We start from the raw sequence: 12,394 nt of genomic DNA on the forward strand, positions 1-12,394 counted from the left end.
AGTGTTAATTTTTTAAATTGCAGAGGAATGAGTTCACCAATAGAATGAAATTTAAAAAAAAAACACCAATCAAGCCTTAAATGATCCAAAACATTGTTGCGTAACATCACTGACGGACATCCAACAAACAAAGACACAGGACCGAAAGCATGTTGGTGGCTTTCTGCATCTGAGAGACAGGTTTTTTTTTACATTTTTTATTCACTGTCATGACTGTCCTAGAATCATTTTCCACTGCATCAGGCAGATGTTTTTTCAGCTTACTGGACATGGCCCACTCTCACCACACATAGTAAGTGACTAGTTGGTGAACATGGAAGAGGATTTACCTCTATGTTTGGGATGAAAAATGAACCCACTGACAATCAGATGCTCTCCATCAGTTTTGACAAGATCACTATTATACCCCACTCTTGACCTCCTCTTGAGATGCATATTGACAGAGATTTGAACCAGAAATTTCAAATGTTGTCACGGGTTGCTTAGAGGATCCACTCGCAGGACTCCTGGGTAGCGTTCAAACAGAGATTGTTTATTACAGATCTTCACCAAGTGTATGTACAGACAGTGCGAGGTTAGTGCTATATACAAGACGTGAGGGGCAGGGGTCCAGGGCTCCAGGGAAAACGGGGAAATCACACACGCGCTCAGAACAGCCTCTCTTCACTCCGCTAGCGACCTGTCACTCCGTCCACACTCCACACGGGGAAACACGGGGACGGGTCCGGGGAATCTAGGAACAAAGGAACACGTTAAGTCTCTGAGACAGAGGCACAGGAAACTTGAGCTAGGTGTGTACTGACAACAGCCTTCACAACAATCCAGCGTTGAACAGCTGATCTCCTCCTTCTAATATACCAGCTGGTCTGATGAAGCCCAGGTGTGCACGATCCCGGAAGGCGGGAACCGAGGGCGTGAACCCGCCATGAGTTCCACCCGGGCAAAACAGGGGAGAGGGAGAGAAAAAAAAGAAGAGAAGGGGGGCTAGGAGTGGAGAGATGCTGATCAGCGCCTTGCCGATCCTGCAGGTCGTGACAAATATGTCACCCAATAAGACCTTTCACACCGATTTTGAGTCCACTTCTTGGATAATTTGCAATAGCTCATCCTTTTCTTTGTATGTCCTGGTCTTAAAAATAGCATAATGACAGCCACCAGTGTTAAATGGTTTAACAAAATAAAAAAATTAAAAGCAGCCAGTCCAAAGAACAACTTGTAATGACTTTCAGAAAGCCTGGATAGCTGTCATTCCAAACCACTTCATGAAAAGTACAACAAAGTCTGGCTACGTGGAAGGAAAATATACAGAATGATACTGCATTTCTATTGCTCAAGTTCTTGTGCATTTGTTGTAGACATCTTTCTTCATTGTTTTTTGCATGTAACGATGTATTAGAACAATTGTAGGCCACCTATCACATCTGGAAAAACTGCAGCCTTGGTGCATATATGGCCTGCTGTATCGGTGGCATTTGAAAGCAAAAAACCCCCAAGACAAAGTAAAACAAAACAAAAAAACCCCATCAAGTTTTCAGAATTTTGGTATCGAAGGCATTGAAAGTTATTGTAAATATCAGTATTGGAGACATCCCAACTATCTATGTTATTTTTTATAATGAAATACTACAAGGCCCTGGAAGTCCTGTGGGGGAATATGAATGAATAAATATGTTAATTTGCTTCATAAAAATATAGAAACAACTTAAATAATCAAGATTTAATAACCCTTTGAATAAAACTTAAAAGAGTTGTCTATTTCAGTAATGGCTGTTCTCATTTTATTTTTTAAGACACCAATGTGGGACTGAGTTTACTCAGGTTGTTGTTACAGTTGGGACAGCTGACGATTCTGCCTGGTTTTGTTGGTCAGTCTAGCAGATATTTCACAAGAAGTTTCACATTTTGTTTGCGTTCCTCGAGCGGTGGTAGAAACAGATGTATTGGTCACATTATGGACTGTATGTTTGGTTTTTTTTATAACAATAAGTAAATATTTGATCAAGGACAGACAGCAGAGGAAGCATATATAAGAATTAGAAAGCACTGTGATTGGATATCACGCTAATACTAATATCCTAGTGTATTTAAAAAGAGAACGAGAGGCAGAGCCTTCACCTTCCAGGCTCCTTTTCTGTGGAACCAGCTCTGTTTGGATCCCAGAGAGAGACACCCTCTGAGGCTTAAAAGTTTCCTTTGTCATAAAGCTTTATATAGTTAGGGCTGGATCAGGTGACCCTGAATCCTCCCTTAGTTACGCTGCAATAGGACTAGACATACCATAGATTTTGGGGACGTCACCATTGCTGATATTTTCAATGCCAGAATTCTGAAAACTTAATGGTACTTGTTTGATGCATTTTGTTTGTTTAATACCACAGGTACCAACTGCAGCATGTCCTGAGGCTGCAAACAACATATGTAAGACTCTGAAACCAGTCTGACTTGATCTGTAGTAGCAATTACAACCCGCCCCTCCACCAAAAATAAAAAAAACATTACAAAAGGTTACAAACCAGGCCTGAGGATCAGTCATGTATTTCATTAACAGACATTAAGAAGAAGAAACTCACTTTGACTTAATCCAAGTTCTCGTGCTGCTTTTCACTCAAATACTGTTCTCACCTCTGAAGCTTCAGTCCAAAGCCACGAATGACAGCTCTCATGCACTTCACATGTTACATCCCATAATAACATACAACAAAAGGCTCTGTTTGATCTGGCACATTCATGAGAGGACTGTGTATTGTCGTAGCACTGAGCTAACAGGAAGCCCCAGGCAGAGCTGATTTCAGGAGCACCTCTGGGAGCCAGCTGCCACGTTTGATGATCAAACACACACTTCGTGGTTAAATCAGACACCTAACCAGAGAAAGACAGGTTGTCATATGCTTACAAAGTGAATGACGGATGAAGTGGAGTTAGAAATGCACTCTTTGAATTGCTTAAATCATGTTTCCAAAATATTAAAAACATCTAATATATATATTTGTATATATTGTATATTTTAAAAAAAGAGGTAATATCACACATCAATATTTTTTTAAAAGAGTGTTGTAGTTTATCTAAAATCAGATGTATCGACATTGTGTATTGAACTTTTTTCTGCATGCAAGCGAAGTGAGAGAAACATCTTTTCCCATCACAGAAGGAATCACTAAAGGATCCACAGGTGGCAGCTCACAGTACATAGTGGTGTAGTGATTTGTGTGATTGATGGGCAATATTTCAACATTTTTGATGCTCATATCAATATATTTCTAGGGATGTTTTAGGCTGCGAATGAGGCATTTCACCTAACAGAGCAGGAGCTACCTTGTACCAAAGCATTCCCTAGCTTAGATGAAGAAGAAGAGTCTGACTTCTGGTTTTCTTTTAAGTCCCTGCACATCCTCAGGGGGCTCAGTCCAGGGCATAAAACTGTCTTTCACTCTTGTGTTCAGTGGGATAATGGCTGGAAAGAGAGTCCCAGTAAGCAACAAAGGATCATACTTTTGCCTTAGAAACAGGTGTCTGAAAGCACAGACAGAGACTAGGATTTGTAAGATTGAATGACTTGAAATATCCCATTCCACACTGCTTACAGCTAAAAGACTTTTGATCTCTGCATTCAGATTTGTTTATGAAAGTTGTGTCTTCATTAAAATGGTAGCATTCACGTGTAGAAAGAAATTATGGGAAACATTCTCAGCATACCCTTTGTTCTGGGTAGGACTCTGTGACAAGAGATCACTGTTAGTTATCACGGGTAATGGACATACTGAATCATCACTCGACACGCTTCGTTTCTAATTTTAGGTTAAAACAAACAAATTAATGTTCCACTTTAAGCCATATGAACTTGCTTCTGACAAGTCATTGAGCTACACTGCAACCATTGAGTATTCAAGAAGCTGAAGAGCTGACATTGTTTATTTTATTCATTACACTGAATAAAATTTGAATAGCATATTATTAATGCACGAGAACCTGAATTCCTTTCGCACAATGGATTGGCATGGAAAACTTTCTCTAATAAGAGCAAATACTTCTTCACACATCTGCTTTTACTGAGCAGTCCTGCCTCTTTTATAAATAAACAGTGTTCTGAGGCCCTAATCAGAACAAAGGATGTGCCAGAATTCATAAACTGTAAATTTCATGACTTGAGAGAATTTGCTGTGTACTGCATTATTTCACAGTGCACATTGTGATGCCGTTCTCCTTTTTCTTAAACTCTTTTGTTCTCTTTGAAAAATGTTTGAATTACACCTGAAGACGTGCTTATAGACATTCCTCATCTTTTCAGCACTACTGTATAACTTCACTTTGTTGTTGGAATGTTTTGCTAGGCATGCTTTTTTTCTTTGTTAAATATCGTTGCAATTAGCAGTAAATTGTAAAATGTTAGTAAATCACTTTGCATGCTGGATTTAAATATTCCCTCTCTGTATTTTGTGCCTATAGAAAGGAATTCCCAGAAATACATATGCAATGAGTGAGTTGAGTTTTCACCTCTTAAATGCAACGTTGTCACCGCTCTTTGCAAATACAAATAGGAGACTTTTTATGCCATCTGTGTTGGACTTTTTTAATTAAAACAAGATACCATTAACACGTCTAGCTAAAAGGTGAGCAAATTATTACACCTCTGGGGTCTACGGATGCGTCCAGGTGGAGAACAGGCGCAATACACTCTCCTGTTGTTAGACCTGCAGGTTTCAGGCCTGTGATGTTCTCCTTTGTCTCGTTGTGGACAACCTATTTTTTGAAGTGGCACAAACAATTAGTGTGGCATCCTACTGTGACACCTGATTGTTCTTTAATTTTAGTTGTATTGGTTTAGCAGTTTTAAATGGTTGTACAAAAAAAACCAAACACCTGAAGCATTGGCTAAATTTTTAGGTAGTTGAATATAACTTGATTGTTTGCAAAATGTGTAGGGGAGACCGGGGATAGTTGTAACATTTTTGACATTTCTTGGAGCTCTTTTAAGGTAGTGGATTCAAAATGTAATGCAAAGTATTTACATGTCTCTGCTACTAAAAAGTACAGCTATTTTCTCTGCAGCACAATTACCCATTACATGGTATGGTCTCAAACACAAAGAGTGAAATGTTACAATTAACCCCATAGTCTAGGTTAGTTGCAACATATCCTGGGGTGAAATGTAACGCAATGAAATATGGGTACTGACAAAATCTTAACATGTAATCTTTTTTATTCAACAGCTGAATGCACTTAGAACTATTTATGTAGCTAAGTGTGTGTGTGACAGAATGCAGAAATCTAGCTTTTAAACATATTCCAAACCCCTAAAAAAGACAAATTATGGAATTTTCAACAACTGAATATTTCATTAATTTTGGTTGGTCTTCCTTGAGTTTGGCCTCATTGGCTCAGTGGGTATTTTAACCTACAACTCTTGCACCAACTTTTGGACATAACAATGAAGCTGAAAAAATTTAGTTGTGCACCAATTGCGATGTCCATGAGAAGAATTACTTTTTATCATGGCTTACCTTGGTGTGGTTTGCATAGTGCTTCAAAAAGATGAGGAAATCTGTTTCTCTCACCCATCCTTATTTATTTCCACTACCAATACTTCCTACTGGCCCATCTCTGACAAAGTGGTCTGCATAATGTATGCGTGGGAGCACAAACATTGGAGGAATTGTGTTGCCAATGGCATTAACCGAATATACAAAGTGTCATGGTCCCTGTGCCTCACCAGCTGATTCTGTATTAGGCAACATGTTTTCTCTCTTTCTCTCTCTCTCTCTCGCTCTCTCTCCTGCCGGGGCGATGCTCATTACGGGCTCCCGCCCCTGGCCCACGCACCTGCTGCCGATCGGGATAATCACAAGGCCGATTTAAGACAGCAGCACTGTGTCACTCGTCGCTGGATCGTTGAGTTATCAGCGTCAGTCGCTCAGTAGATTGCAAATAAGGATCTGTGAGTTCGTTCCGTCTGTTCGCCTCTAACTATTATCTCTGTGTACAGATCTATCCCGGACCTTTCCCTGCCTGCCTGTCATCCCGTGGACGAGTGTGTGGATGGTGTTTCCCCAGTGTGGGGAGTGAAGAGAGAGAGCCTTTGGAGGACGTCAGATCCCCGTCTTTTCCCTCACATACCCCGGAACCCTGGACCCCCCTCCCCTCCCTCCAGCACTTTGTAAATAGCATCACCTGGTGTCGTTGTGTGAATAAAATCTGTAAATCCTGTAAGGAGTCCCGGTCTGCGCCTGAGTCCGTTAACTGAAACCTGACAGAACGATCCAGCCATCATGGACTCAGCAGGTCGGGACCCAGCCGCTCAGGACCCTGTCGCTCAGGACCCTGTCGCTCAGGCACTCATCGCTCAGGGAGCTGCTCTGGCTCGACATGAGCAAATGCTCGAGCGGCTCCACCACGAAATGGCGGCGCTTACGCAGGCGGTCGCTCGCTTAACACCTCTGGAGAGTGATCCCCGGCCGGCGGCTCCCGCCCCCCAGGAGCCTGCGCCTGCCGCTGCGAGCACACCTCCGGCACCTCTGCCACCCTCGGACGGACCCCTGCCCACGCCGGAACCTTTTACGGGTGAGTCGGACAAGTGTGCTGGTTTTCTGGCTCAATGTACTCTTGTGTTCCGTGAGCAGCGGCGCTTCCATAACAACGACGGTGCCAAAATAACCTTTTTTGTCCAGTTGCTGCGGGACCGGGCTTTAAAGTGGGCTCAGGTCGTGCTTAGCTCGGATCCCGGGATTGCCTATGCTGACTTCCTGTCTAAATTCCAGACTGTGTTCAATAAGGGCTCAGGCGCTGAAGTCGCCGCGCTTCGTCTGCTGAACTACAAACAAGGGAAGCGGAGCATGTCTGACTATTCTATTGATTTTTGGATTTTGGCTGAAGAGACAGGCTGGGGCCCGGAGGCCTTACGGAGTGCACTGCTCAATAATGTTCGTGAAGAGGTGAAAGATGAACTCATTATGCGAGATCTCCCCGACTCTCTTACCGAGTTAATGGCCTTATGTATTAAGGTGGATGACCGGCTGCGAGCTCGTCGTCTGCCGCGGCACTACAATTCCCAGGAGGCCACGGGGCAGTGGAGGGCTGGCTCCACCTCGGAGCCCAGCTCTTCCCGGCAGGCAGAGAGCGCAGACGGAGGAGAGCAACCCATGCAGATTGGAGGCTCGCATCTCTCCGCCGCGGAACGCCAGCGCCGTATCTCTGCCGGTGAGTGCCTCTATTGCGGCCACAAGGGACATGTGGTCGCCTCTTGCCCATCTCGAGCAAAAGGTCGCGCCCACCAGTGACGGTAGGAGTGCTGGTGGGCGGTCTCAGCCAAGACAAATCTCCTCCACGGTTAATGCTGTCTGCCCAGCTCACGGTCAACACCAAAGGTCATGTTCTCTCCGTTTTGATAGATTCAGGGGCGGAACAGAATTTTATTGACTCTGAGTTAGCAGACCGCCTTCAGCTAGTGCAGGAACCTCTTCCCCACACTTTGCGTGTCACTGCTTTGTCCGGCCAGCGCCTACCTGACATTACTCACGTCACTGAGCCCGTTATTCTTACTCTGTCTGGCAACCATACTGAGGAAATATGTTTTTTTGTGTTTAAGGCCACTCGGACGCCGCTCGTTCTCGGGCACCCCTGGCTTCGTCAACACAACCCGTGCATTAATTGGCTTACGGGACGCATTACGGGGTGGGGAGAGGAATGCCATATGACCTGCCTTAAATCCGCCTCACCGCCTCACACACCAGCCTCCCTCGCCAAGTCGACCGCGCCCTCCGATTTGTCCGGAGTGCCCCCTGTTTATCATGATCTCGCCGAACTGTTTCGCAAGGACCGGGCCCAGTCGTTGCCTCCTCACCGACCGTACGATTGCGCTATCGACTTACTCCCTGGCGCGCCATTGCCTACTAGCCGTCTCTACAGCATCTCTCTACCGGAGCGAGAGGCTATGGAGTCATACATCTCAGAGTCCCTCGCCGCCGGCTTGATCCGCGCATCCTCATCGCCCGTAGCAGCAGGGTTTTTCTTCGTCGAGAAAAAAGACAAGTCTCTCCGCCCGTGCATCGACTACCGTGGATTAAATAACATAACCATCAAAAACAAATATCCACTCCCACTTCTGACCTCTGCTTTTGAGCTGCTCCAGGGGGCGACAGTTTTCAGCAAATTGGACTTGAGGAGCGCATATCACTTAGTTCGGATCCGAGAGGGCGACGAGTGGAAGACCGCCTTCAATACTCACCTTGGACACTTTGAATACTTGGTTATGCCATTCGGCCTCTCTAATGCTCCTGCAGTTTTTCAAGCACTCGTTAATGATGTTTTGAGGGATTTCATCGACAGGTTCGTCTTCGTCTACCTCGACGACATCCTGATCTTCTCCAAATCACTGTCAGAGCATGAGACCCACGTCAGACAGGTCCTGCAACGCCTGCTGGAAAATCGGTTGTTCGTAAAAGGTGAGAAATGTGTCTTCCACGTGTCCACAGTTGCCTTCTTAGGCTACGTCATCGAGCAGGGAGACCTACGTCCTGACCCAGCTAAGGTGGAAGCCGTGGTGGAGTGGCCTGAACCCCCCAACCGACGGCAGCTGCAGCGGTTCCTCGGCTTCGCTAACTTCTATAGGAGGTTCATCCGGGACTATAGCAAGGTAGCTCTGCCTTTAACGCAATTGACCTCTCCCAAGGTTCCTTTTCAGTGGAACGATGCTGCCCAATCAGCCTTCCTGGAGCTGAAAGAGCGATTCGCCTCAGCACCCATTCTGGTCCAGCCCGACCTAACCCTGCAGTTTGTGGTGGAGGTGGACGCATCCGACACGGGAGTAGGAGCGGTCCTCTCACAACAGAGGGATGGTAAGCTCCACCCGTGTGCCTTTTTCTCCCGTCGTCTCACCCCCGCAGAACGCAACTACGACATTGGCGATCGGGAACTTCTTGCCATCAAGCTCGCCTTGGAGGAGTGGAGGCACTGGCTGGAGGGCACTGCCCAACCGTTCATCGTTTGGACAGACCATAGGAATCTGGCATATCTGCAAACCGCAAAGAGGCTTAACGCCAGACAAGCAAGGTGGGCTCTGTTTTTTACGCGGTTCCACTTTTCAATCACTTACAGGCCAGGATCCCGCAACGTCAAGCCGGACGCCCTGTCTCGACAGTTCTCCACCTCCGAAGACCCGGCGGACCCTGCTCCCATCCTCCCGGCCACCTGTGTGGTGGGGGCTGTCTCCTGGGAGATCGAGTCGGCCATTCGCGAGGCTCAGAGAGCCGAACCGGATCCAGGAGGCGGCCCTGCGGGGCGCCTGTTCGTTCCCCTACCTGTCAGGTCTCAGGTGTTACAGTGGGCACACACAGCCCGTTTCTCCTGTCACCCAGGAATACACCGCACAATTGCTTTCCTGCAGCGCTACTTTTGGTGGCCCACCCTGAGCCGGGACGCCAAGGAATACGTCTCCGCGTGTACAACCTGCGCTCGAAACAAGACCCCAAACCAGCCACCCTCGGGTCCGCTTCATCCCTTACCCACGCCTACCAGACCATGGTCCCATATTTCTCTGGATTTTGTGACCGGCCTCCCGCCATCTGCAGGTAATACGGTCATACTCACGATCATTGACCGCTTTTCTAAGGCGGCTCACTTTGTTGCTCTGCCCAAGCTGCCTACAGCATTGGAGACTGCTCGCCTGCTCACCACCCATGTCTTTCGCCTGCACGGCATTCCAGATGACATCGTGTCTGACCGGGGTCCTCAATTCACGTCCCGTGTGTGGAGGGAGTTCTGCACCTCATTGGGATCTAAGGTCAGTCTCTCCTCTGGTTATCATCCGCAGAGCAATGGCCAGTCCGAACGGGCGAACCAGGAGTTGGAGACGGCCCTGCGCTGCGTCGTTTCTTCCAACCAGGCCGTCTGGAGCGAGGAACTGCCCTGGATCGAGTACGCCCACAACAGCATGACCTCCTCCGCCACGGGCCGGTCCCCTTTCGAAGCTTCTCTGGGGTTCCAGCCACCTCTTTTTCCCTCCATCGAAGGCGAACACTCTGTGCCATCCGTCCGGGCGCATCTGCGTAGGTGTCGTCGGGTGTGGAAGGCCACCCGGGCTGCGTTGTTACGCACCAAGGACCGCAACAAACGCTTCGCTGACCGCCGCCGGTCCTCCGCTCCCGCCTATACTGTTGGGCAGAAGGTATGGATTTCCACACGCTTCGTTCCCATCCGGGCGGAATCCAGGAAGCTCTCTCCTGCCTATATCGGCCCGTTCGAGATCTCGGCTTTGGTTAACCCTGTGTCTGTTAAGCTCAAGCTGCCTCGCAACATGAAGATACACGATGTTTTCCATGTGTCTCAGGTTAAACCTCTCCGGTCCAGTCCTCTGTGCCCGCCTTCCAGGCCCCCTCCTCCCCCCCGGCTCGTGGACGGTCTGCCGGCTTACTCGATCACCCGTATCATGGATTCTCGGCGGCGGGGGCGTGGCTTCCAGTACCTGGTGGATTGGGAGGGCTATGGCTTGGAGGAGCGGTCCTGGGTCCCTCGGGCGGCCATCCTGGACCGGCGCATGCTGCGGGCGTTCCATCGTCTGCATCCGGATAAGCCTGGTGGGTCGCCGGGGGGCTCCCGTTGAGGGGGGGGTACTGTCATGGTCCCTGTGCCTCACCAGCTGATTCTGTATTAGGCAACATGTTTTCTCTCTTTCTCTCTCTCTCTCTCGCTCTCTCTCCTGCCGGGGCGATGCTCATTACGGGCTCCCGCCCCTGGCCCACGCACCTGCTGCCGATCGGGATAATCACAAGGCCGATTTAAGACAGCAGCACTGTGTCACTCGTTGCTGGATCATTGAGTTATCAGCGTCAGTCGCTCAGTAGATTGCAAATAAGGATCTGTGAGTTCGTTCCGTCTGTTCGCCTCTAACTATTATCTCTGTGTACAGATCTATCCCGGACCTTTCCCTGCCTGCCTGTCATCCCGTGGACGAGTGTGTGGATGGTGTTTCCCCAGTGTGGGGAGTGAAGAGAGAGAGCCTTTGGAGGACGTCAGATCCCCGTCTTTTCCCTCACATACCCCGGAACCCTGGACCCCCCTCCCCTCCCTCCAGCACTTTGTAAATAGCATCACCTGGTGTCGTTGTGTGAATAAAATCTGTAAATCCTGTAAGGAGTCCCAGTCTGCGCCTGAGTCCGTTAACTGAAACCTGACACAAAGGTGACCAGTGAACCTCTCTGCTGATGTCATTGCCCCAACTTGTTTAATATAAGTTAAAGTAGTAGTGTGGTAAGTTGTAACATTTGCATTATTGTAACAACTAACCCAGACTGTTGCTGTTACAAATGACCCAGACTCCTATAGCCATGAACTAGCTAACATTACAGCCAAAATTACTTTTTTTCTTCTTAAATTGTCTGTGTTTGCCAAAATGTGCTAATTTTTCTCATGTTTCACATGAATCACATTATTTGAAACTTAGCCCTGATTGGAGAGATTGGAAGTGTTACAACTATCCCCGGTCTCCCCTACATAGGTTTTTAAATTTCCAATGTATATTTGCGTTTCAATTTTTGAAATTTTTTATCTTTTACATAATTTCCTTAGGGATTATCAAAGTATTTTGATTCTGATTCTGCTTTTTGTGCGATTTTAGATCAATTGTGTTAATACAGCACATCAATAAAAACATAGCTGTAAATTCAGACATGTGAGTGTGGCGTGGGTGTGGACGATCAGCGTTCCGGTTACCGGTGTTTATTCAGAATAGTAACACGGGCTACTGTGGGCCGTAGCCAACGCCAAAACAACAGGGAAAAAGCTCTCCAACCCCCGCCCCCCGAACACTCTCAGTCAACCACACACATGCTCTCCTCCAGACTCTCTGTCATTGGTAGCTGATCTGATTGACAGGCCAACCGGCCTCTAGACTACTGCACATTTAAGGACACTCAGTAAATCACCATGCTGCGGGTGTGGTCCAACTATGCCATAAGTAACTGGTAATTCTGAACACAAAACACTGATAACACAACAGTCAACTAACTTGTAACCCAGTCCGTTACACTACCCCAACCCCTCAAAGTCCCTCGCCCACGAGGGCAGATAAAGTCTCTCAGATGGCCTGGTGGTGAATGGTGCCTCCTTGGGCGAGGGCGCCCAGAGGGAGGTGGAGGGGCCACGTCCGAAGTGGCTGTGGGCCCAGGGCTCACAGGGCTCACAGAAGGGGCTGTCACAATGGTGGTGGCAGAGTCTGTAGGGGTGGAGTCCAGGTCCGTCTGCGGCCCACTCTGTTGTGCCAGTGAAGTGGCCGCACCCCAATAGGGGGCCAGTCTGTCCCCTATACACCACTTCCCCCAGACATTCCAGAACCTCACAGGGTCCAACCCAGTCACTGTTCAGCTTAGGGCATCTGCCCTTTTTCCTCTGGGGGTTGTACACCCAG

General features: G+C 47.7%; 1 long non-coding RNA gene across 1 annotated transcript; it reads left to right on the forward strand.

Moving 5' to 3' along the window:
- The first annotated feature begins 5,784 nt into the window (after positions 1-5,784).
- LOC146559172 (uncharacterized) lies at positions 5,785-6,200 on the forward strand. The gene is made up of 2 exons (XR_014888196.1): positions 5,785-5,899; positions 5,981-6,200. It is a non-coding gene; the product is annotated as an uncharacterized LOC146559172 (long non-coding RNA).
- Positions 6,201-12,394: the final 6,194 nt, after the last annotated feature.

The sequence above is a fragment of the Mchenga conophoros genome, linkage group LG14, assembly GCF_057382185.1.
Source record: "Mchenga conophoros isolate Kocher_MC1m ecotype Shallow Benthic linkage group LG14, M_conophoros_male_GT1.1, whole genome shotgun sequence".
NCBI classification, from domain to species: domain Eukaryota; kingdom Metazoa; phylum Chordata; class Actinopteri; order Cichliformes; family Cichlidae; genus Mchenga; species Mchenga conophoros.